This window comes from Macaca nemestrina, chromosome 8, assembly GCF_043159975.1.
Source record: "Macaca nemestrina isolate mMacNem1 chromosome 8, mMacNem.hap1, whole genome shotgun sequence".
Lineage (NCBI taxonomy): Eukaryota > Metazoa > Chordata > Mammalia > Primates > Cercopithecidae > Macaca > Macaca nemestrina.
This window is the reverse complement of record NC_092132.1, coordinates 45,890,203-45,914,195: the sequence shown is the minus strand read 5'-3', so window position 1 is coordinate 45,914,195 and position 23,993 is coordinate 45,890,203. Positions and strand designations below refer to the sequence as shown.

The 23,993-nt window shown below is 32.8% G+C and overlaps 1 protein-coding gene and 1 long non-coding RNA gene across 9 annotated transcripts in view; one reads left to right on the top strand and one right to left on the bottom strand.

The window, feature by feature from the left end:
* The window catches only part of LOC105476071 (vacuolar protein sorting 13 homolog B), an 859,286-nt gene that overhangs the window by 510,131 nt on the left and 325,162 nt on the right, over positions 1-23,993 (top strand). The gene's annotated exons all lie outside the window — the stretch shown is intronic.
* Positions 1-23,993, bottom strand: part of LOC105476074 (uncharacterized) — a 31,035-nt gene that overhangs the window by 3,207 nt on the left and 3,835 nt on the right. The window contains exon 2 of the long non-coding RNA XR_983839.3: positions 4,174-4,243. This is a non-coding gene — a long non-coding RNA (uncharacterized lncRNA). The remainder of the gene's footprint in view (positions 1-4,173; positions 4,244-23,993) is intronic.

Genomic DNA, 23,993 nt, shown 5'->3' with positions numbered 1-23,993 from the left:
GGTATGGTGGCAGGCACCTGTAATTCCACCTACTTGGGAGGCTGAGGCAGGAGAACCACTTGAACCCGGGAGGTGGAGGTTGCAGTGAGCCGAGATCACACCACTGCACTCCAGCCTGGGCAATAGAGTGAGACACTGTCTCAAAAAAAAAAAAAAAAAAAACAGTAGCAACAGTAGTAATAGCTAACATCTACTGAGTGCTTCCTTTGTGTCAAAGATTCTGTGTATTGCTTTCAATGCAATGCCTACATCTCGGTTGAGCCTTATAATAATCTCATGAGTCAGGTATTATGATTATCTGTATTTTAGAAATAAAATATTCGGTCTGTAGACATTCAGTAGTTTCTCCTAGGCCACACATAATAAGTGACAGAACCAGGACTGTCAGTTCCATTGCTCATGCACTTTACCACTACATCTCGCTGCCTGTATCTGAGTTTCCTGTAAGACATACCAGCTTTAGTTTAACCAGGTTATTTATAATCAGTCTATAGCATGAAGTTTGAAACTTATTTTTGAAGTTTCAAATTTATGTTCCATTAAATTTTGTTATTATTTAAATGTTGCAAAAAACTAGTAAGTACCATTTTTAGTGTATTCTCCTTGTGTTCCTTAGAATAGTCTCAGCTAGAATGAACTTATTATAACCTTAAAACTATAATTTATAATAAAATCATTTATAATCCCAGTGTTTGAGCTCTTTGATACTTGAAGGTACTTGAACATACAATCCATTTTAAGAGAATTTTAATCAGAATGTGCTTAATACTGCATTTATTCTACAAATATAGCTCGCTAGGTAATGATTTTGATTGCCATCAAGGTTTTTCCCACATCTCTTATGAGCTCTGAGATGAGTAATGACCAGATAAATATTTACATAGATGTATCTGATTAACAAAGTCAATGTATTTTGTGGCTGTTATTTATAGGAAATATTTAAAAGTCATTATAAAACAGAAGCGTTATGAATCGTTTCTCTTTTCCCCTAGTAAAATTTAGTTATTAATCTAGTTGTCTCAAAATTATGAAAGAAAAAGAGATGTTAAAACTTTTGTTAAACGTCTCTCTTCCTCCCATTGTATACTTACACATCAGTATTTTTATAAATTGTGATGAAAAAATATTGGTTTTATTTTAAAATAGTGACTTCACATGCATTTCTTATATACCAAAATTACAGCAAAGTTGACTAAGATGTTATGAAGGCTTCTAGTAACTTAGATTTTTTTCTTTCCACTAATCTTGTGCAATTGAGAAATACTGTATTCAAGCTACATATCTGAATATAGAGTTTATAGAATTAGATATATAAACTTGGAAGTCATCTAACATTATTTGTCGACCACCTATTTCATTGCTCTGTCATATTTTATAAAATATTAACAAAAGCTCTTCATACCTATTCAAATAGATTTTTAAAATAGTGATTGTAACATAATTTACCTCATACTTTTTTCAGGAGTATTTCATTTGTTACAACAGAACTTTAAAATATTTAAAGCAGAGCTTTTTACTTTGGAGGTATTTTTAACTAAAGAGTTTTTTTAACTTTCATCTTTAACTTGAGAGAAGTATATTCTTCTTGTAATTGGACATTTGTGAACTTCTGCATACCAGTTTTTGTTCATGCCATAAATATTTGTGGGTTTTCTGAAGTTCCTTCTGGGATTTTATCTTTGACTAATTTATTCCATAGCTCCTTTTTAAACATTGTCAATTGTGAGGTTTTTCAACCTTTTTAAAATTTTTTGCAGACTTTTGCTAATCCTTTTTAGTGCATTCAGTACTAATAGATTTGATTCTGATATGGGTTTTAGCTTTTCTTCATGGATAATTTCATTCTCTTAAACATATCTACAAGCATTATATGAAAACTGCGTAGTAATTTTGGCAAACTTTTGAAAGACATCTTTTATAAGTAAGACTTCTGACAGGTGTACCCTGTTCTGTAGTAGTTTAATCCATGAAATTTTACCTTTATAGAATTACAAAAGGTAGTGAGCTGATTTGCGTTTCACCCTTAGAAGACATGCGTTAGTAAAATTCTTCCAGAAATATATACAGAATTTTTTTCCATCTGCTTATTGCTTTTTTTGTGAGCAACTTTTGCAACAGTGTTTGCTCTGTTTCTTACTGTGAGTCTGATAACACACCCTCAGCCACAGAAAGAGTGAGAAAATATGCTTTGTTTTTAACATAGTTGATGAAAAATTAATTACAAAAATTCACTTTTCTTTCATTGTATTTTATTGTATTTTTGTGTTAAATATGCTATTGGCTAAATTTTAATAGCATAAATATTTAACACAAAAATACATACTTCTTCAGCAGAAATTTACTGTTTTATATAACTTAGCAGAAATATTTTTTTAAATTAATATAAAATGTTTTTTAATTTTTTAAATGCATAATCAATCTACTGAGGTTTTGTTTGTTTGTTTGTTTGTTTGTTTTTGAGATGGAGTCTCACTCCGTCGTTGCCCAGGCTGGAGTGCAGTGGGGCAATCTTGGCTTACTGCAGCCTCCACCTCCCGGGTTCAAGCGATTCTCCTGCCTCAGCCTCCCAGGTAGCTGGAATGACAGGCACACACCACCACGCCTGGCTAATTTTTGTATTTTTAGTAGAGACAGGGTTTTACCATATTGGCCAGGCTGACCTCAGACTCCTGACTTCAGGTGATCCACCCACCTTGGCCTCCTAAAGTGCTAGGATTACAGGCATGAGCTGCCGTGCCTGACCAATTTACTGAGATTTTTAAAATCATAGTTTACAGAACATTAAGTTAATCTTATTGAAGGTTTTAAATAAATTGACCTTGAGGAACTACCAGGTGATCCAAGATACAGATATTTGCAAGTGACATAATTGTTTCATACATTAAAATCTTGACAGTATCTTTAAAATAATTTTTGAACTCCAAATTCATTTCTCCTGTTATGTATATACTCTTGACAAATTTTCAAATGGTCATTCTGACTTTTCGTAGGGTTAATGTTCCCAATATGAAGGAACATTAGATTAATGTGACCAATGAAATTCATGGTTGAGATTAACTAAATTTTTTATCTTGTTTTACACGTATACTTTAACAGTTGAAAATTGAGGAATATAACCAATAGAAAATCATAGACAAGATTAATATTCTTTTATTGAGCTTAACATCATTAACAATTATGTTTGTATGCTTCAACAAATTGTGTTTATTTTACAATAGGAAAACCATTCTTTTTTATGGACATGTTTATAATAGCCTTTCTTTATTCCTGATGAATGTACCTCAAGGTATGGCATCTCTACTTTATGTATCTTTGCGGTTTCTCCTAAAACCTAGCTTATCATCTTTAACACTGAGCTGTATTTTCTAGATGCAGTGTTAAGATAAATTCTACAAATTCTCACAAAACTGTTTCCTCCTTTCTCTTCCCAACTTTTAATTTCTTCCTAATTCTCTTTATATAAAAAGCATTCTCAAAATAACTATTATTTTGGTTTTTGGCAAAGGTATGTTTCATATCTAGTGACATTATGACTCTAATCCTATAATGGTTAGTGTTGGTTTCAAATAATTCCCTTTTAGTAAGTCAGAGAGAGAGAGATTGGGATAGTAGGTATGTAAATTAACTTGCCTAAAAGCTTTGTTTGAAAATATTATTGGCAGAGTTTTAGTCCGTTGTGTTATTCAGCTGATCTAGTTGAAGGCTTTGGATTTACATTTGGCCCTCACCAAAATAACTGCATCTTTTGTGGCTTCCTATAGCAGGATATAGGTTTCCATGAATATGTTTCTATTTACTGCCAAAAGCTACCTCAATAACAGTGTTGAAAATGACTAGAAGTTCTACCATCATAAATTTTGAAATGTTTTTTTAAATGTATTTACTTTTTTATTGTCATTTTTATACTTGTTTCTAGAAATTCATGTTAGAAAGAAGCTACAGAATAATAGAATGTTTGGGTTCCCATCATAACAGTTTTGTGTTATGAATTTGGAAAATCTATTTTATACTTCTTTCAAATACATTTTTGTTATATTAAGTACACTGGATATATAATATCTTACTATAACCATTCCTGATTGTGTACTTTCATTGAGGCACCAACATTGTCATGTGAAATTATTATTTAAACATCTCTGAGTTTAAAGACAAGTGAGAGAAACCATAGGGTACCTTTAAAATGCATCTTTGGAACTTCTGGAATATGATGGCTGTTCACCATAACCACCGACATATAAGACAACTGTTTAAAATATAATAAAACATTGTGCTTCTGTCTTGAGTGTCCAATGTAAAGGAAGAATTGCATTTTTCTCATTAATAACAAAGATCAAATATTGTAACAAAAGAGTAACCTGCAAGTTTATTCCTATAGCTATTCTTATAGTATAACCTGCACATCATCATAAAAGGCTTGAACAGAATGGATGGATGGATAGATTTTTCAAAAAAATCTTTGACCAACTTCAAGTGTGAGAAACCTATAAATGTGAGAAGCAGTGTTGGCCTTGTAGTTACAATTTCGGAACTATCCATTTTACCCTTTGTTGACTAGTGTCCATTTTCAGCCAGCCCCCTCATACCCCCTAAACCAAAATAGAAGCTAACTAAAAAGAAAATTAAGAAGCAAGCATCTATGAATTCATTTAATGTGTACAATTAATAATAAATTACCTCTACACATTGTATGAGAACACTTACTAAGCCCTGGTAAAATAAAATGCTGTTACCAGAAAAAATCCTAATAATTTTTACATGAAAGCAAGTAAATAATTATTTACCAAAACACCAATTTAATCAATAACTCTTAAATACATATGCTTACTTTATTTTATATTTTATTCTGTGTTCACTGAGGTTACTGTCCTAGAATAGACACTATAATTTTGCCTGTTTTATGTGCTAGAAATATTTATCGTGTTTGAAGAACTTCCATCCTGTGTGGTGTAGACAGATAGTTCCTCAATCTGAAACATTTTTCTTGCTCATCATTTCTAACATTGAACTTTGAGCAAAAACCAAATACCTGAAAAGCATTCTACATTGAGAAAGGTAATGAAAAATACAAACATGATCCTAAAAATAGGTAAAAAGTCAGTACATAGCTAATTTTTTTTCTTTTTACTTTTTTCATTTTTTAAATTGAGTTAGAACTTACATATAGGAAAGTATATTTATCATTTGTATACAGTTGAATGAAGTTTTACATATATATAGACATGTTACCACAATGCAGCACCCCAGAAACCTTCCTCATTCTTATTCTAGCCTGTATTTGGTAGTGCAAAGATAATCATTATTCTGACCTCTCTAACTATATATTAGGTTTGATATAACTAAATGTTATTATCAATGTTTAGATTGTGAAAACTTTTGTCTCAACATAGGTTGTCATCTGTAAATCTCCTTGACGTAATTTCTGAGTCAATGTCAGATCATATAATTCAAAATATAAATGATTTTAATCCGATTTTTTTTTTTTTTTTTTTTTTTTTTTTTGAGACGGAGGTTTGCTCTTTTTGCCCAGAGTGGATTGCAATGGTGCGATCTTGGCTCACTGCAACCTCTGCCTCCCGGGTTCAAGCAATTCTCCTGCCTCAGACTCCCATGTAGCTGGGATTACAGGCGCATGTCACCATGCCCAGCTAATTTTGTGTTTTTAGTAGAGACGGGGTTTCACCATGTTGGCCAGGCTGGTCTTGAACTCCTCACCTCAGGAGATCTGCCTGCCTCGGCCTCCCAAAGGGCTGGGATTACAGGCGTGACCACCACACCCAGCCTGATTTTAATCAGAATTTAAAGCACGATTTTAAACTTTAATTTTAAACTTTAATATCAAATAATATATTATCCACTCTGGTATTTTCCATGTAAATCTCTGAATGCAACCATAAGGAAAAAAATTAAAAATCCGTATATGAAGATTAAACATTATAATTTATAACATCTTCATTCATTAGATAAATTCCTAGCGTATACCCTAATAACTGGCTGTAGCATGAGCTTTTTGAGCTCAATTTCTATCAATTTCACTTAATACCATAGTTATTTAGTGAAAAATGTTACATACATATGTGTGTGGCATTTGTACAACATGGAGTGCATAGCTTCTGTAAAGGAAATAATGTTTTGTATCCTGGGAGCCCATTATCCTTTAACTGAATTGACTGTCATCCAAGTATGGGTTTGATAAACTGACACAACAGTGAAAAGAATCCCTGTCCCATGTCAGCTTATCAAACACACTGTGGACAGCATGTCTTTGGCATTAAACACATTCCCAGTCATTAAAGTTCTGAATAGAAGTCACGTAGCTTGCGTTCAGTGAGACACAACCTCAGTATTTCCAGGTGATTTTAGGAACACCTGATAAAACTGAGGTATAGTACCACTAAACTTTAAGAATTTTCCAAAAACTAGGGGAAAAAAATAACATGCATAGAGTTACAGAATTGCAGTGTTATTGTTCAGTTCGATGATAGAACATATATTAATGAGATATACAGAAAACTAATTAATATCTTGTCATTCTGGTAAACCATGTCAAATTGTGCTGTAAATATATTTATACTGTAGAATAAAACAAAATCAAATATGTTTTGTTTTTTTAATCCTTGTTTTCATATAATAAAAGATATCTACTTGGGAAAATTATCCATCACTCTGAATCTCTCACTATTTTTTTTACAATTTCATTTATTTAATTTGAAAATGTCCATCATCAAAAATTTAGCAGCCTTTTTTGGAATAGTGCACTAAAATCATTTGTAAATTGTCCGAGTTAAAGTATAGGCATGTTTGAAAAAGATTTTTAAAAATTTATTCTAGTGCTGTAAATGTATTTGTGTGAAAAGCTAACTTCTAAGGTGATGTAGGTCAAAACGTTTACTTATAATAATACTTCATTTATACATCTCTATAATAAAAATAGTTACATCTATAACATTTATAGGTGAATTTGCCTGATTCTATATCATATACAATGTGAAAACATTTTTCAGGTTTGTTCTCCATAGTTTAACCCTCAAAGAAGACATTACATTATGCAGTTACAGTACCTTATCAGTGGAGCTCCACTTCTACGCTGCAAATGGAAATGTATTGCAACAGTGCTAAACAGAAGTTGCCCTCCTCTTTGGAGAAAATTGCAGTATCCAAGAGCTCTTTTTAACAAGGGACTACTTTTAAATGTGTCTGGTCACCTCAAAGGATATGTAGAGTGTTTCCTGCCAGTAGAATTAGAGGAAGGAAGCACCAAGGCCAAAATGTTTGATGTGTGATGTACTGTAATTCTTTTCATGTGTTTGGTGGTGGCTTTTATATGATGATCAGTGTTCTGCTACTATTTGTGACCCTGGTGTGGTCCAGGTCATTAAAGTTCAACCTTCCTTAATGTATAGGGTCATTAACTATACCTAGCAGCATTATCGTAATTAAAGTACTGTTTTCTTTTAAACAAGTATGTCTCATTTTCATTAAAATATTTCTCATAATTGGAAAATTGACCTAGTGATTGTGATTCTCATGAAAGAGATTATTCAACATTAGAGACCTGCTAGTACTAGCATTACTGTAGACAGATGCTCTTTAAGTTTCCTCACTTTACCTTGTAGTCCTTGTTTTTAAATCAGCGTTTTCTTCACACAATTACCTATGGGTATATAAAGTTCAAGATGGAAACTAGCTTTACATGGTAGTTTTCCTGGATGTTCTTAGATGCAATAGGAATTGACAAAATTGCTGTCAGAATATAATATACCTTTAATGAAACAAAATGTGATGATAATACATGTTCTTTGTTATTCTGAGATCACATATTCAGATATTACTTTAAATTTTTAGGTTTTTAAATATTTACTCAGTTTAAAATATGTAAAAGTAGGTTCTTTATTCTTTCATATTTATCTTTCTATGCCCTCTAAATTTGCTTTTGGATTTTTTTTAAACTTTGATATCATTTGCTTATCCATTAGTCATTTAGCACTCGACAATGATAGTTCTAAAGGAATATATGCTCTGTTTTGGGATATGTGTGTGTGTCTGTGTCTGAGTGTGTGTGTTTAAGGGTTATTTATTTGAAGAGCCAGTTTCATCTTTTCCCCTCATGTTGAGTATCCAGATATTTTTGGTATTTGCCTTCTGTCTCTTTCAGTTTTGGTACTGGATATATCATTAATACATTAATTTGATAAGGCTAAATGCCTAAAGGATCTTCATGTGATAAAATAAGCTGTCTTTCCTCCATGCATAATGAATCAATTTTATGATCTCACTAACTGATTTCTTCAGAATAACTTGTGAATACCTACCATTTGCTAGCTATTTGCTAGATGTAAAGCTGCACTGGTGACAAAATTATTCATAATCTTTACCCTTCATGGAACATAGTTTAATTGACTTTATCATTATACTTAAAGTATATTAATTGATTTCTTGTAAACATCATTTTCTCTAGGCAAAGAAATATATGGCACATTTAGATTATAAAGGAAGAACTCACAGAATTTTTTTATGTCCTCAGTGTAGCAGTGTGGTGCCTGCATTTATTTTATTCCATAAGAAAGTATTTCACCAGTTTTGTAAATTAAGCTATTGTCATCATTGCTTAACTCACTTTTCAAGTCACGGCTTATGATATTAATATTTAAGATCTAAATGATCATGATTACATTGTAAGCATAATGAAGAACAATGTGAAAAAATTTTTTAAATAACTGAGGCCTTTCACCATTAATTTGTAAACAATTACTCATTTGGCCTTTAAAAAATAGGTACAGTAATTTTCTGCACATTCTTTTGCATTATCTCGCAACATATTAAAATATAGATATATAACATGTATAATTCAGAAACATTAATATTGAGTAAGAATGATGTATGATTATAATTTTTGTATTTTATATTGTATTTTAATGTAAATGTGATTTACTAATGTCCATGAAATATGAATTGCAGACAGAGTATTTGGAGAAGGAATTATTGATACATAATAAAAATTAGGACAGTGCCATGGCTCATGCCTATAATTCCAGCATTTCGGGAGGTCAAGGTGGGAGTATTGCTTGAGGCCAGATGCTTAATACCAGCCTGGTCAGCAAAACAAGACCCTGTCTCTACAAAAAATTAAAACATTAGCCAGGCACACACCTGTAGTCCCAGTTACTTGGGAGGCTGAGGCAGGAGGATCACTTGAACCCAGGAGTTCAAGATTGCAATGAGCTGTAATCTTGTGATTACGCAAGTGATCACGCCACTGCACTCCAACCTGGGCAACAGACATCGTTTCTGGAAAAAAAAATTAATTTTACATAATGAATAGATGCATTTAAATAAATTGGTAATGGAAAAGGTGCCTGCAAATAAGTATTGATGCTGCCTTATTGGAAGTGTATTCTGTTTCTTTTTTTTCTTTTTTGTACCCTAAAACAGAAAAGGACTCATTTCTATAAGCATTTATATATATAGCATTCATATATATAGCATTATATATAAATGCTTGTAGAAATAAATTAGTTATATAAATATATAAATTATATATACATATATATATATATATATTTTTTTTTTTTTTTTTTTTGAGAGCGAGTCTAGCTCTGTCGCCCAGGCTGCAGTGCAGTGGTGTGATCTCAGCTCACTGCAAACTCCGCCTCCCGGGTTCATACCATTCTCCTGCCTCAGCCTCCTGAGTAGCTGGGACTACAGGCACCCACCACCATGCCCGGCTAATTTTTTGTATTTTTAGTAGAGATGAGGTTTCACCGTGTTTGCCAGGATGGTCTCCATCTCCTGACCTCATGATCCACCTGCCTCAGCCTCCTAAAGTGCTGGGATTACAGGCATGAGCTACCGCACCCGGCCTGAGCATTTATATTTTTAAGGAATACTTTACAGAATTAATGAAAAAAGAGATCTAAAATTCATCACTAGCTAAATTGGAAGTCATTTTTATAGCGTCTCTTTAACAGCTAGCTGTTTGACCTCATTGTTCTCAGTTCATAAATTTTATAGTGAATGCTTTTGCTTCAGCACATACATATGCTAAGGCGTGAAGAATATCCTTTTTCACAACACTTTCATGTCTCAATTTTATTCATAGAATATTTCCTAGCTATTTCTTCACTTTTGACCATGTCATTTTTAAAACTAAATTTTTGAAATTGAAGAATTTATCAGTAAAATAATATTCTATATTATCTCAATCAGTTTCCTTTGTATTTTTTTTGAAAGATACAAAAGCTTTCTTGTTTTTGCATTTCTTTTGTAACTAAAATCTAAAAACTGTATAATTGTTCTGTGGATTTTTATTGTGGGTTTGAGTCCCTATTTCAAATAACTGTACTTTCATGTTTTAAATGTTTGTCTTTGCTATCGCTCAGTGTTTTCTATTACAGGGTTATTTTCTTAAAATGTAGAGAGTCATGGTGTAGAAGCACAAATACTAAGATTAAATGCTTTTTTAGTCATTATTCTGCTTATAAAAACTGCCAAATGTACATTGTGACTTTTTTATATGTTGCCTCAATTCTCCCTATACCTTTTCTGTTTTAATTATAGCTTAGAAAATCTCTAGGGGTAATACATTTATACTCTATATACTGTATATTAGTATTACTTATCTGTTTTTAAGATTACCAAAGAATATTGTTCTCTGGTATCAATTAAAACTTATGTAAGAATTTATAAACAGAATAGACAATATAGTTTAAATATTTGTGTGAAATATTTGGTATTTTCTGACTAAAGTCAACCCTATGTGGCTAAAGCTTTTCATATGGTACTAAATTATCTTTTTTATATTCTTAAGAATAAGCATAGCACATTTTATTTTTAATTTTATTTTAAGTTCTGGGTTACCTGTGCTGAACATGCAGGTTTGTTGTTACATAGGTATACATATGCCATAGTGGTTTGTTGCACCTATCAACTTGTCATCTAGGTTTTAACCTCCGCATGCATTAGGCATTTGTCCTAATGCTCTCCCTCCCCTTTCCCCCTGCACCCCGACAGGGCCCGCTGTGTGATGTTCTCCTCCCTGTGTCCATATGTTCTCATTATTCAGCTCCCACTTTTGAGTGACAACAAGGCATAGCACATTTATTATTCCAATATTTGTATAACTCTGGCCAAGTTAAAACATTAATGCCCATCGAGATCATCCTGGCTAACACAGTGAAACCCTGTCTCTACTAAAAATACAAAAAAATTAGCTGGGCGTGGCGGCGGGCGCCTGTAGTCCCAGCTACTTGGGAGGCTGAGGCAGGAGAATGGCGTGAACTCAGGAGGCAGAGCTTGCAGTGAGCCGAGATCGGGCCACTGCACTCCAGCCTGGGTGACAGAGCGAGACTCTGTCTCAAAAAAAAAAAAAAAAAAATTAATGCCCAAAGTAAATAAATCTATCTCCATATTTTGGTGGAGAAGATGGGGAAAAATATTTTTACATTCTAATTTTTCCTGAAGAAAAAGTATCTTTATATTAAGAATGCCCTAGTGGTGTTTCATTTCCCAAGTGAAATAGCTGGTGATCTGTTCTTAGCTTTGTTGATTCCTGAATACGTGGATAAAATATTATACTTGGAGTTCTTATCAGTAATAATATTTAATGTGTTAAACATAAGTATTGCTGGAAATCTGAATGGTGTTTACTCTTCAATGTAATGGAGACCTTTCTAGTACCTCCACTTGCAGGATAAGTTCCCACAGGGAAAAGTTTTGAAAAGAAGCAAATTCTAATGTTAAACCTTGGAACATAGCTAGCACATTTCTTCAAAGTATGTACTTTTATTATTGTATTTTTAGTAGAAATGGGGTTTCACCATGTTAGCCAGGATGATCTTCATCTCCTGACCTCATGATCCGCCCGCTTTGGCCTCCCGAAGTGCTGGGATTACAGGCGTGAGCCACCATGCAAGGCTATTGGGCTATTGGGCAGCCTAAGCCCGGCCTTTGTTACTGACACAGACATCCTCAGAATTTCTTTGTCACATCATTGTTCTTTAGAATAATAGAGGGTCCTAATAATATCTATATATTATCACATCTTGATTATGGATAGTAGATAAGGGAGATTTTCTCAGAGAGGTTTCTTGTTGCTATAGTAGCCACTGCAAAACTCAATGGAAGAATTGGAAATAGGTGAGACTTTGAGTAATATGTTGAGCTATGGCAAATAGGCCAGGTGGAGGAAAAGAAGGTGGTCAGAGAATAGAGGCAGAAATAAAGCATGGTACACTTAGAGACATGAGGATGCTTGTTTTTTGTATCAGTGTATTTGTTATTGGAGCATAATGAGAGAGATATGAGGACAAGTGATTGAGATCAGATTGTGGAAGCTTTGAATTCCTGGTTAAGGTGTTCAGGTTGTGCTTTATTACATAGGTGGATGAAGAGCCCCTAAGTATTTTTGATCAGGTTTGCACTATTTTGGGAGAAATAAATACCGTGCCAAGTAACAAGTAAGTGTTTAAAGAGCACAGCCTTTACAAGTGACCTCGGCCAACATACAGCACTTAAATCCCTCAATTTTATTTGTAAAACAGGGATGATAATACTACCTACCTCATAGGGTTGTTATGAGGATTACATAAATTAATGCTTATAAAGCATTTAAAACTTGTCTGGTACTTTGTAAGTATTCAGAAATATTTGCTGAATTTTGTAATTCAGTCATGATTATTACACTTATTGAATGCTTTTGAAATGATTGCTTAGTGCTTAGTCTGACTATAGTATTTAATATATTGATTGAATTGTGGAAAGCATTCTACCTACCCCTTTTTGCTTATGCAAAATTAAATAAGTAAAATACCACTGATGAACTGAGAAATTGTAATTTTGTATGTGCTGCAAAAAAAAAAAAAAAAAAAAAACCACAACACAACAACAACAACAACAAAACCCTTACAAGCATCCTTATCCCAGCTACATAAGAGGTTTATATCAATTTAAAATTCCCAGATAATTTTCAATTGTTGTTTCAAGCCCTACCTAATAATAGGCCATATTAGTAGCTAGCATTTGGATAGCATTTTACAGGTTACAAAGTACTGTTTTATATGTTACCTCCTTTAGCTTTCACTACATCCTTAGGCACTACTCAGTGCTATAATTCATTTCACAGTGGAGAAAATGAAGCTCAGGGATGCCTAAGATCACACAGCTAGCTTGTGCTCTTAACCACCACACCATAATTCTGTTTGGCCTTTTTATTGAAACAACTGTATCAAAACAATATAGAGTACAAGAAAATGCTTTTTCTATAGCCACCACCTTCCTCTGTTCTATACCTTGCTTTTTAAACTCTACCATGTAAGACTCATCACTTGGACAAACATAATTTCATTCATAGATTTTTACTGTGATATTCTATTGCATGAATATGCCAGGTTATTATGTCATTCCTTCTGTTGATGGAGATTTAAGTTTTTAATTTTTCTCTATCACTTGTAATGTTAAAATGAATATTATTCAACATTCTCCTTGTACACACATGTAGTAGTTTTTCTAGGGCAGTGCCTTCCAGTATAACGTCCCTTGATAGTGTAAATTTCTGTATCTGCATTAATACAGTAGCCATTATCTACTGTAACTACTGTAACTAATACAGTAGCTATTAGCCATGTAACTACTAAACTATGACTCAAGGAATTAAGAAGCTAAATTTTTAAAATTGTATTTAATTTTAATTAACTTAATTTTAAAGAGACATGTATAGCTGGTAGCTATTGGGCAACATAGCTCTGGGTTATGTATCTAGGAGCTTAATTGCTAGGTGATAGGTTACATAGCCTCAGTGCTGATAGATTTCACCAAATTGTGTCAGATTTATATTCCCAGTTGCTGAGTATAAGAGTTTCATGGCTCTCTGGCAAACACACTTAGCCTTAATACTGTGCATTAGACACTATACACTTGGGATTATCTTGGTACTAGATATTTGTGGGTGATGTTTAAGGAAAAATATTTTCTCTCTACAACTGGAGGTGATAAATTAATGGATGATACCCTAGTATGATTAGATATGCTTTCTAATGTATGGTAACTGAAGGGCATTGTGCTACTGTCAAGAAAATATATTAAATTTTCTGATCAAATGTTAGACTATGTAGCCTTTGTTGCTGACTAGAAGATTCATGATTGATACTTTTCCTTAAGGAAACCATCTTTATTCTGATTGATTTGCAATTAAATTATTCATATTTTAACATCATACATTAAGAGATTTTATGGACTGTTGCTGTATTTTTAAAAGTTCATACCTTTCTTTACAATAGAGAATTGCTTAATGATTATTATAAGTTTGAGAATACTAACTTCTGTTTCTAGTCTTTCTTCTTGACCAATTTTATAATACTTGTGAGTTGGAAGTAACTCCATACATTAAACACCATGTTAAATAATGTAACATTTTTTAAAAGGAGTTGATCTGTTATATAACAAATCTAAAGGTTTTTTTTTTTCTCCTCAAATTTCCTGTTTTAAATCAATTCTAATCTGTTGCCTTGGAATTAGTCTTTATCATGTTTAATTTGAAGTCCTACAGTTTCTCATCCAACTACATAACATACAAATACATTTAGATAAAGCATAGTTTTACATTTTATTTTGAAGGCTAGTTCTCATATTGTTAGGTTCAGAAAGTAGGCGACAAGAGGGGACTGAATTTGTAGTCAGAAGGTGCAGTTTCCCATTTGGATTATGCTGTTTCTCATCCTCCTTACCTAAATCATCAGCATCTGTAAAATGGAGTCTACCTATAGCACCCTGTGAGCTGTGATTTACCTAGATAATATTGAAACCCCTTTGCAAACCATTAAACTGTAATCAAATGTAAAGTGGCATTATTAATATTATTACTATCACATATATTTCTGTATTTTGTATTACAAAGCTCTTCATAATTTGGTAGTAGAATTGGAATGATTGGAAACAAAAGAATGTAATTAAAGAGAAAAAAATTTAAGTGATAGAATTAATGACATAGTAATAAAAATGAATTTGGTTAAGAGATAAAGGGAGATGTCTTTGTTAGAATTGTTATTAAAGATTTCCTAAACAGTTTGGAATTAGTACTTGTTTACATACAGTTTAACTAATTCAGCTACAATTTACTTTTCATAAATATTTTTCTATGTTTTTTTTCTTATGGAAATTATTTAGAAAATTAAGAAGAACTTGACTTTAGAAAGCAATGTACTATGAACATTTTTCTCTCTGTCATTAAGTATTCTTTTAAAACTTTATTTTTAATGACTCAGCAGTGTGTTTAAATTACCACTATTATTGCTGACCATCTTTAGTTGAGATTATGAATAAAAGGGAGTCAATTCTGAATCCTAACTTAAATTATAATCTCTGAAAAGAAGTCTTCTATGTCGACATAATTTTATGAGTAGGAAATGATTGATTAGTAGATAAAGAGGGAACGTTATAAACACGAGGCTAATTTCACAGAAATTTTCGGATTTCCAAATTTGATTTGGAAATGAATAGGGAGACTGTTAATGACCAAAATCAGAGATTTTAAGTAAATGAAATGAAAAACTTTGAATAGAGAGAGGAAGAAAATACCTGAATGAGAAACGATGCACACACAGTTGGAATAAAGTCTGAGTGATTCATGGTTTGTAAAATAGAAGTTGACTTGCAGCTCTGGTAGATTTTATAGGAGAATCCTAAAACAGGACTGTTGCCGAAGATATATTGTAGAGCATTAGAAACAAGTTGGTAGAAGGTCTGACTGTCTTTAATAAGGACACATGATAAATTTGATGTGCTTATTTTATTACCATCTTTAGAAAACTAAAGAATGCAGAATTTAGAGTTTTACTACATTTACAATTAGCCTTTCTAAGTCACCATTGTGGGAATTGCAGTAAACTTCACTGCTAAGAAAGATAATTCTGGACTTCAGTATATATGAAGTTAACTTTTATGCCAAGCACTTGCACATTGAAGAAATCTATGAGGATTTTATGGAAACACACCTGTAATGTATTATTCTAACATTCTCAAAAAATCTCTCTGATCCCAAGTATAATAATGAGTTATTATATATAATTGCTTGAATTAAGTTATGCAAATTAAATGTAATCATTCTAAAATTTAATGTTTGAATATTAATGAAAGAATAGTATTTAAGATTTATGCTATTTTATTAGTGCACTAAGGAAGAGATTAGTTAATCTTGTAATGCTTTATGTGTGTTGTATGTGTTGTGCTATTTAAAAATCTGGTATCACATTTGACAATGCTTTTGATATTTCTTTTTTCTCATAAGCCAGCCTAGCTTTCCTAGGCATTCCCTTGTTGTTTTTGTTACTGTCCTTTTTTAAAAAAAAAATTCAAGTGTTTTCAAGTAAACTCTTTCTGTATGTTGGTTATTTGAACCCATATATGGAATTTTACATTTGTTGCTGTTAAATTTCATCTTACTAGTTTTTATTAGCTCTTTGTTCCAATATTTTGAGATATTATAGAATCTAGATTTTCTCATTCACCATGTTAGCTATATTTCCCAATTTTTTCATCTGAATATTTGATGACTGATGTATATGAATTCAGTAAATTAATGATTAAAAAACCATTTAGTTCATGCAAATCCTCTGGCATGTTACTAGAGACCTCCCTATAGATACTGTTTGGATTTGGTATTAAATCAGCTCTGAATCCATTTTGCTATATTTTCCTCAAGTCAATATTTCTCTATTAATGAAAGTATCTTCATATTATCATTTACACATCTTTATAACATCGAGTTTCATAAAATTGGTGTTGTTCTCTCATTCGTTATCCTTGTCTTGTAACCAAAAAAGGAAATGGGTCTGGTTTGGTTTAATGTGTTCTTAGTTGTCTCACAGAACTCCTAATATAGACCACTTTCTATTTTCAATGCCTAGAAGCCTTCTAACAAGTAATCTATTTGGTTGAAGATCAACATCATAATTAAACTTTTAACAAAATTGAAATCATATTCTTATTTTTCTCTATTCTAGCACCTTTCTCTGTAATATCTGAGATCACACATAGATTCTTTAATAACATCAACAGATTTTTTAGTACAATCATGGTCAGTTAGTGCATTGCAGTTGAACACATTTCTAATGAGATGAACGGTGTTTGGTCTATTTTTATGCCTTTTACATTGACTGTACATTGTATACCATATAGCATCTTAAATCAGCATGCCAGTATAACCCATTTATAACATTAGTGAGCAAATGAGGATTTAGCTGAAGTTTGACTGTTCACTAAAAAAACAAAAACAAAAAACAAAAATTCAAAGCTCATGTTTTCCAGAAGAGAGATTGTGAAAATTTAGTTTATTTGCTTAACCAGTGTTAACCAGTGAGACTATTTTGAGAATCTTCAAGTAGAAAGAGAGGAATATTTAAATTCTAATGAAGTTGCCTATAATTTAGCCATCAGAAAGAAAAGAGCTGATAAATACTGCTGAGTGTCATGTCATTATTACTTCATACTATGTGTGTTTGTATATATAAATCATTTAATAATTTGTTTAATTGAAAAATGTGTTTTATTATTTCCCCGTCATAAAACCATTTGTTAATATAAAATTGCTGCTTCATTAAAAAGTTTGTAGTAATTAAAAATTATTTTTTTCTAGAAGATATGAAATTACATTCTTAGAAAATAAGTTAATAATTGGATATACTCAATTTTCACTCCTTTCCTCTTATAAGCAAGCATCTTTCTTTTGCAAATGCGAAATGGGTGATGAGTGTTTTAGAATTAATTTAGCATGTGGACTAAAGATATAGAGAACAAATTTTCTTACGTAATGTTCTCTTTCAGCTCAAGAAATTATTAAGGGATTCTTTTGCTTATTAAACTAGCTCTGTGTCATCAGTGTTCTTTTGGATGTTGTAGCACAGAGTTAGTGAGACTGATTATATGGATTCAGTCCCAAAGCAGGCCAGCCAGCCTCTCTCTTATTCTCTGTAGTAATAACAATAACTAGATGTCATTTATTAGACACTAAGGATGTCAATTAATATTACCACATTTAATCCCAAAAGAAACCTGTGTAAACCTCTGATATTCAGTGAGGTTTAGTTGACTTTCCCAAGGATACAAAGCTTGTTAGGTAGTAGAAGCAGATTTTGAATATAATTGTGACTTTAAGATTCATGCCTTTACTACAGCATTATATTGTACCATCATTGACCATGGAACCTTAACAATAGCCAGCTGTCTTACAGATGTGTGCCATTCATCATAGAATTGTCTGGACCAGAAATTGTAAGCCAATCTCCTTCATTAGAGTTATAATTGACAAGTACATGTACTGGCATCTGTGAATCAGTTGTGCCACAAATGATTTCACATAAAGCATAAAATAAAACTGAAGTTGGAGCCCTGGAGAAACCAGTATTGGCAAACAAAAGAAAGAAGTCTAGTAAAGGAGATTAGTGAGGAATAGTTGACGGAGTATGGTGTTCACAGAGCAAAATTTTAAGAATGAGCAAGCTCATAAAAATAATAACTTCTAATACATATTAATTACTCTGTGTCAGATATTACTTTTTACTCATTTAAGTCCTCCAGTGACTTTGCTTTTTAGGTGAATATAATGAAGCACTGAAACTTCAATTTGCCCAAAAGTACCCGGTGACAGGTGTCAGAGCTAGAATTATAGACCCAGAAAGGCTGGATTCTCAGTCTATGCACTTTACCAGCATGCTATACTGCCATTTTGAATTGTCACATACCCAGAAAAGCCTGCTGAGTTAATGACTGAAAATTGCCCATTGGATCCAGTATTGGAAAATTTAAGGATGATATCTGATTGTTCTTGGTTAGCAAAGAGAAAATAAATGGTGAGAAAATGGAAATATTGAAAGAAAAAAACAGTTTCTGGCTAAGGGAATGTGAGAGAAAGAATGTAGTAGCTAGGGGAATGCAAGGACTTATGGAGAGAGTGTGTCTCTGTGTCTCTTTTATAGAGAGAAGAACTAGAGAGAGGATAACTTGAACGTGTTTTCAGCCAGAACAGTAAAAGATGCAGGAGGAAAAAGAAAAAGGTGATTGAGTAAAATCCCCATGTGAAGTAAAGGAAATAAAGAAGTAATACATTCGACATTGTAATTCATTCAGCTTTCTAATTCATTCAACTTTCCTGTATTAAAAGCCTGCCATGTGCCAGGCCCTGCACTTGTTGCTGTGTACATGGAGGTGAGAGAAAAGAACATAACCCAGCCTTCAAGGGTGGAGTGAATTTACAGAAACCTTAGCCTTGAAGAAGAAAAGAGATGCTTCCTCTAAGTAGTTCAGTGAAGGAAGCAAATGTGAATTCTTCTGTTTTATAAGTGAAACAGCCGTAGATTTTTGGGCACCTTTTCTATGCTCACCTTGGTTCAGATAGAAGAGATATAATGTTCAAAGTTAAAGAGCTATGATGACCCAAGTATCAGAGTGTGGTTTTGAGAACCAATAGGGATGCTAGTTTAGATAAAAAAGGGAAAAGAAGGCATGTTCCTCAGCCTAGTCCAGACCTTCTGAATCATAATGTCTAAAGATGGGAGCTTAACATTGTGAACAAACTCCTTGGGTGATTCTTCTACACTCTGAAGATTAGTACCCTTGCCCTAATCATTGATGATGGAACTCAACATTGGTTTCAGTCTGACAGACAATTATTATATCCCGTGTCCTATTTACTCTCAAAATTACTGTCACTTATGGAGACTTAATGATAAATATGTAGACATTTAATTTAATCAAGCCATAAAAGTTTTACTTCTTTTTCATTCCTATTTTCTGCTTTATTTAACATTTTGTGGATCTCAATTGAGCTATAAGTGAATGAATTTCACTTCTTTACAGTGAATTCCCGAGATATGCCTATTCAGCAGTGAGTAGTAAATGGTTCAACATGAGCTGTTCCTTATGTAAACATACAAAAGGCCTGACCCAGACTAAATCAATTTAAAAAGAAAAACATTAAAGCTATGTTTCCTGTTATATACTTAAAGTCTTCTTTGGTTCCTTATGATTACATTATTGACCAACTATTGCAGACTTTAGTTTATCCTCCTACACCACCTGCTGAATGGTTCAAATGGTATGGGATAAGAGTTTCGGAAGGGCAAAGCAATTACAATTATAACTCCTACATTTTAGCCAATAAAGCAGCTTTTTGTGCTAAGGGTAAGGAAGTCATGGGCTTCTTGACTCACCCCCTTTCCTGATTTGAATTGCTAAAAGGTTTTAAAGGCTGCAATAAGGAGACGGCGAAGTTCATAGAGCTTTTAGAAGTATGTGAAGTTGAGACCAGAAAATTTGAGTCCTGTTTATGATAGCAAACATTTCTAGGAAACATTTAATTAGTAAATGAAACAACAACATAAGGCTTTTTTATTAGAAGATGTTTACATTGTATTTCTAAGGCAGACATTGTTAACATTAGGCATTCTGGTCCTCACCATAGGGCAAGCTATAGTCCTTTACCTATGATTAGCTACTTAGTCAAGTATCATTCTGTTAGAATTCTTCTCTCTAATTATTCTGCAAGTGTTATTTGTGCTAGGAAAACTTGGTGTTCTAAATCAAAGTTCCTTGAATAAAATATACTTTAATTTTTGGCATTGCAATCAGAATGTTTTTCACTCCTGCCAGTCTTATTTTTAAGTTATAAAGTTATTTGCTTAGGGAAAATAGCATTTTAAAAGTTGTAAAATTGTAAAATGATTTTCAATCTTTGAAAAAATAAAAGTAAATTATTTTTGAATCTTGTGTCTGTAACCATTTACCAAAAACTTAAAAAAAACTCTAGTGTGCCTTGAGATGTGAAATATCTTTCAGAAGACATCTTGCACTAATAATGCTTAATGAAAGTTAATGTACCCCATAAATGTATACAATTATGATTTGTCATTAAAAATAATAATTTTTAAAAGCTAGCATATGGTATTTGAAAACATTTTGAATATGTTTTCTTAATTTCATATTGAAAAACAAAACAAAAATGCTTTTAATATTTCATGATAACTGAAATTGGTTTTAAGTATGTATAGGACAAAACAGGAGTATATCTTACATATTAAAAAATAGAGATTAGTGACTATTTCAAGTTGGGGGAAAACATCCTCCTATTTTTTGGAAAATAAAGTAAATCAGTGCATTACTACTGTATTTTCTTATAACGATAAAGAAAAATAAACCTGGGGATTATGTAATAAGAAAGAAAAATTAAATTTTTATCTGCCAGGGGGCCGGGCGCGGTGGCTCAAGCCTGTAATCCCAGCACTTTGGGAGGCCGAGACGGGCGGATCACGAGGTCAGGAGATCGAGACCATCCTGGCTAACACCGTGAAACCCCGTCTCTACTAAAAATACAAAAAACTAGCCGGGCGAGGTGGCGGGCGCCTGTAGTCCCAGCTACTCGGGAGGCTGAGGCCGGAGAATGGCGTAAACCCGGGAGGCGGAGCTTGCAGTGAGCTGAGATCCGGCCACTGCACTCCAGCCCGGGCTACAGAGCAAGACTCCGTCTCAAAAAAAAAAAAAAAAAAATTTTATCTGCCAGAAAAACTATCCTATGTTTGTTTTATTAGAGAAAAATTAAACTAAACTTGTAAATTTTATATATATTAGCTAATTCTTCAAAATATAATATTTTATTAACTAAAACCAATAAGCCAAATGGTCTACTTTTATAATTTGTAATAGAAATTTTCATTTGTACTTGGAAAACTATCTATAGATGAAATACATTGATGTTTCCTGGTTTTGATAGCTCAGGAGACTAAGACTGTTGAAGAAACTGTGTTTTAAAGATGCAAGAATATTTTTATTTGGCCTAAATTTTACACAGTAAACTTTTTCTTGGCTTAAAAAGTAAGAGGTTTATTGCATACTAACCAGCATACTGTTAACACATTGTTAAGTTGATGAAACAGGTCAGGTTAGAAAATGTGAGTAGAATTCATTGGGTTTGATTTATTAAATTGAGTATCACTCTGCTCAGCTGATGTTTCTTTTTAGAATCCTAGTATGTGCTTTATCTAGCTAAGTCTGTCTTATTCTCACTTTCCAATCATTTTACTTCTATTTGACATTTTATACAGAGTCTAAGGAAAGATTTCAATGTAGGGTTTTTTTTTTCCTGACACTTTTTGAAGTTTTTATGATGTGATGACTTCTGTGCCAGGCTTTCTATATATTATCTCACTTAATTTTCATAATTAAGACAGAAACCCAGCTTTTTCTCTCCTCTTGGCTATTGTGCTACTACAGAATTTATGCAAGCTGTTTGGCAGGGGAGAAAATGCCAAGTTTACAAGGCAAGCCCATCTTGTGGGCTGCACCTCTTCCTCAAACACTGGGCCTCATACAAGTCTCTGATACTTGGTACAAAAGGGCTTGTCCTTGGCTGGAAACCTCCATGCCATATGCCATTGCTTTCCCCACTGCCTCTCTCCAGGCGCACTGTGCAGAGCCTTTTCAGGGTTTCTAGATGTGCTACTGCCTCGTACCTTTCAGCCGTTGAATCTGCTATTTCCTCTGCTGCAGATTCTTTCTTGTATGAAATTAGATAACTGGACTTTTTTGAACTTGTTTCTACGTTGCCTTCCTCTTTCCTGGGTCTCCCAAGTCTGGGTCAGGTGTCCCTTCTGTGTGCTTCCAATTTTATTTTATACGTAACCTTTTGGAGTATTAAGTGTTGTATAATTGCCTCTAAATCCCCTATTAGACTGTAAGTGTTATGAGGGCAAGGACCATCCAGGGACCTATTATTCTTAGGGCCTATCACAATACCTAACATACAGTGCCCAATAAATATCTGTTGAACAGATAATGCAAGTCAGGTCACTGGAGGAAGGGCTGTTTTGGTAGGAGAATATAGTTTTGACAGTCCTGACTAAGGCTATGAGTAGGGAAGAACCTGGTTGCTTTCTACCACTTATTACTTTACTAGCAGTTTTATTTTGTCACAATATGGTTTTAAAATAGAGTCATTTTCATGTAGAAAAAGAGCTGTAGAAGAAGTAATGTTGTATTTTGTAGAAGAAATTAGAGGACACTATATTAATAGAAATATCTTCTAGGGACAGTGACGACTAGGAGAGTTTTTTTTTTTTTTCCCCCATAGTAAGTCATAAAATCTTTGTCTCTATAAATCTTCCTATTCATTTAACTATCTATTTAATCTTCACAACATCCTAGTTATGTTTCCTTTTTTCTTGCAAATATAGTTTATTTTGCCTTCTATCCTTATCTTTTTTCCCCTTTAATGCTAGAAATTTATTTTTGGCTTTGTTCATCTTCTCTTTTTTATTGTGCTCTATATCCTTCCCTCTTTCTTTTAGTTTATTCTACTTTTTATGTTCAGCTTATCGAGCCTTTTTTATTTGCTAAAACTAGTATTTTAGACAATAAATTTTCCTGTAAGTGCCACTTGAACTGCATCCTACAATGTTTAATGCATAACATTTGCTTTTAAGTATTAACTTTTATTATGATTTTTTGGACCAGTGGATGACTAATTTAGAAGTGTGTTTTAAAATTTCTAAACATAGGCAATTTTGTGAATTCTCTTCTTTAATAAAATATCTAACTGAATTGTATTGTGCTCAGAGGATACAGTCTATATGATATTAATTCACTGAAATGTACTGAGGCTAGCTTAATGGCCTAGCAGGTGGTTGGATTTTAAATGTTCCTGTGTGCTTGAGAAAAATATGTATTCTCCAGTTGTCAGATACTGTGTTCTGTAAATGTTCACCTCATCACACATACTATGTTTTTCAATTTTTCTGTATTTTTTTTCTTATCTGCTTAGAGGGTTAAAGTATTCCACCATCGATGACAGATTTGTCAGTTTCTCCTTGTAGAGCTATAAGTTTTTCTTTCATATGTTTTGAGGCTCTTTTTACAAATAAATTTAGAATTGTCTTAACCTCCAAATGTACTGAATCTTTTGTCTTCAGGCAGTAACTCTGTTTTTAAATAGAGTTAAAGTATATCTTGTATAATAT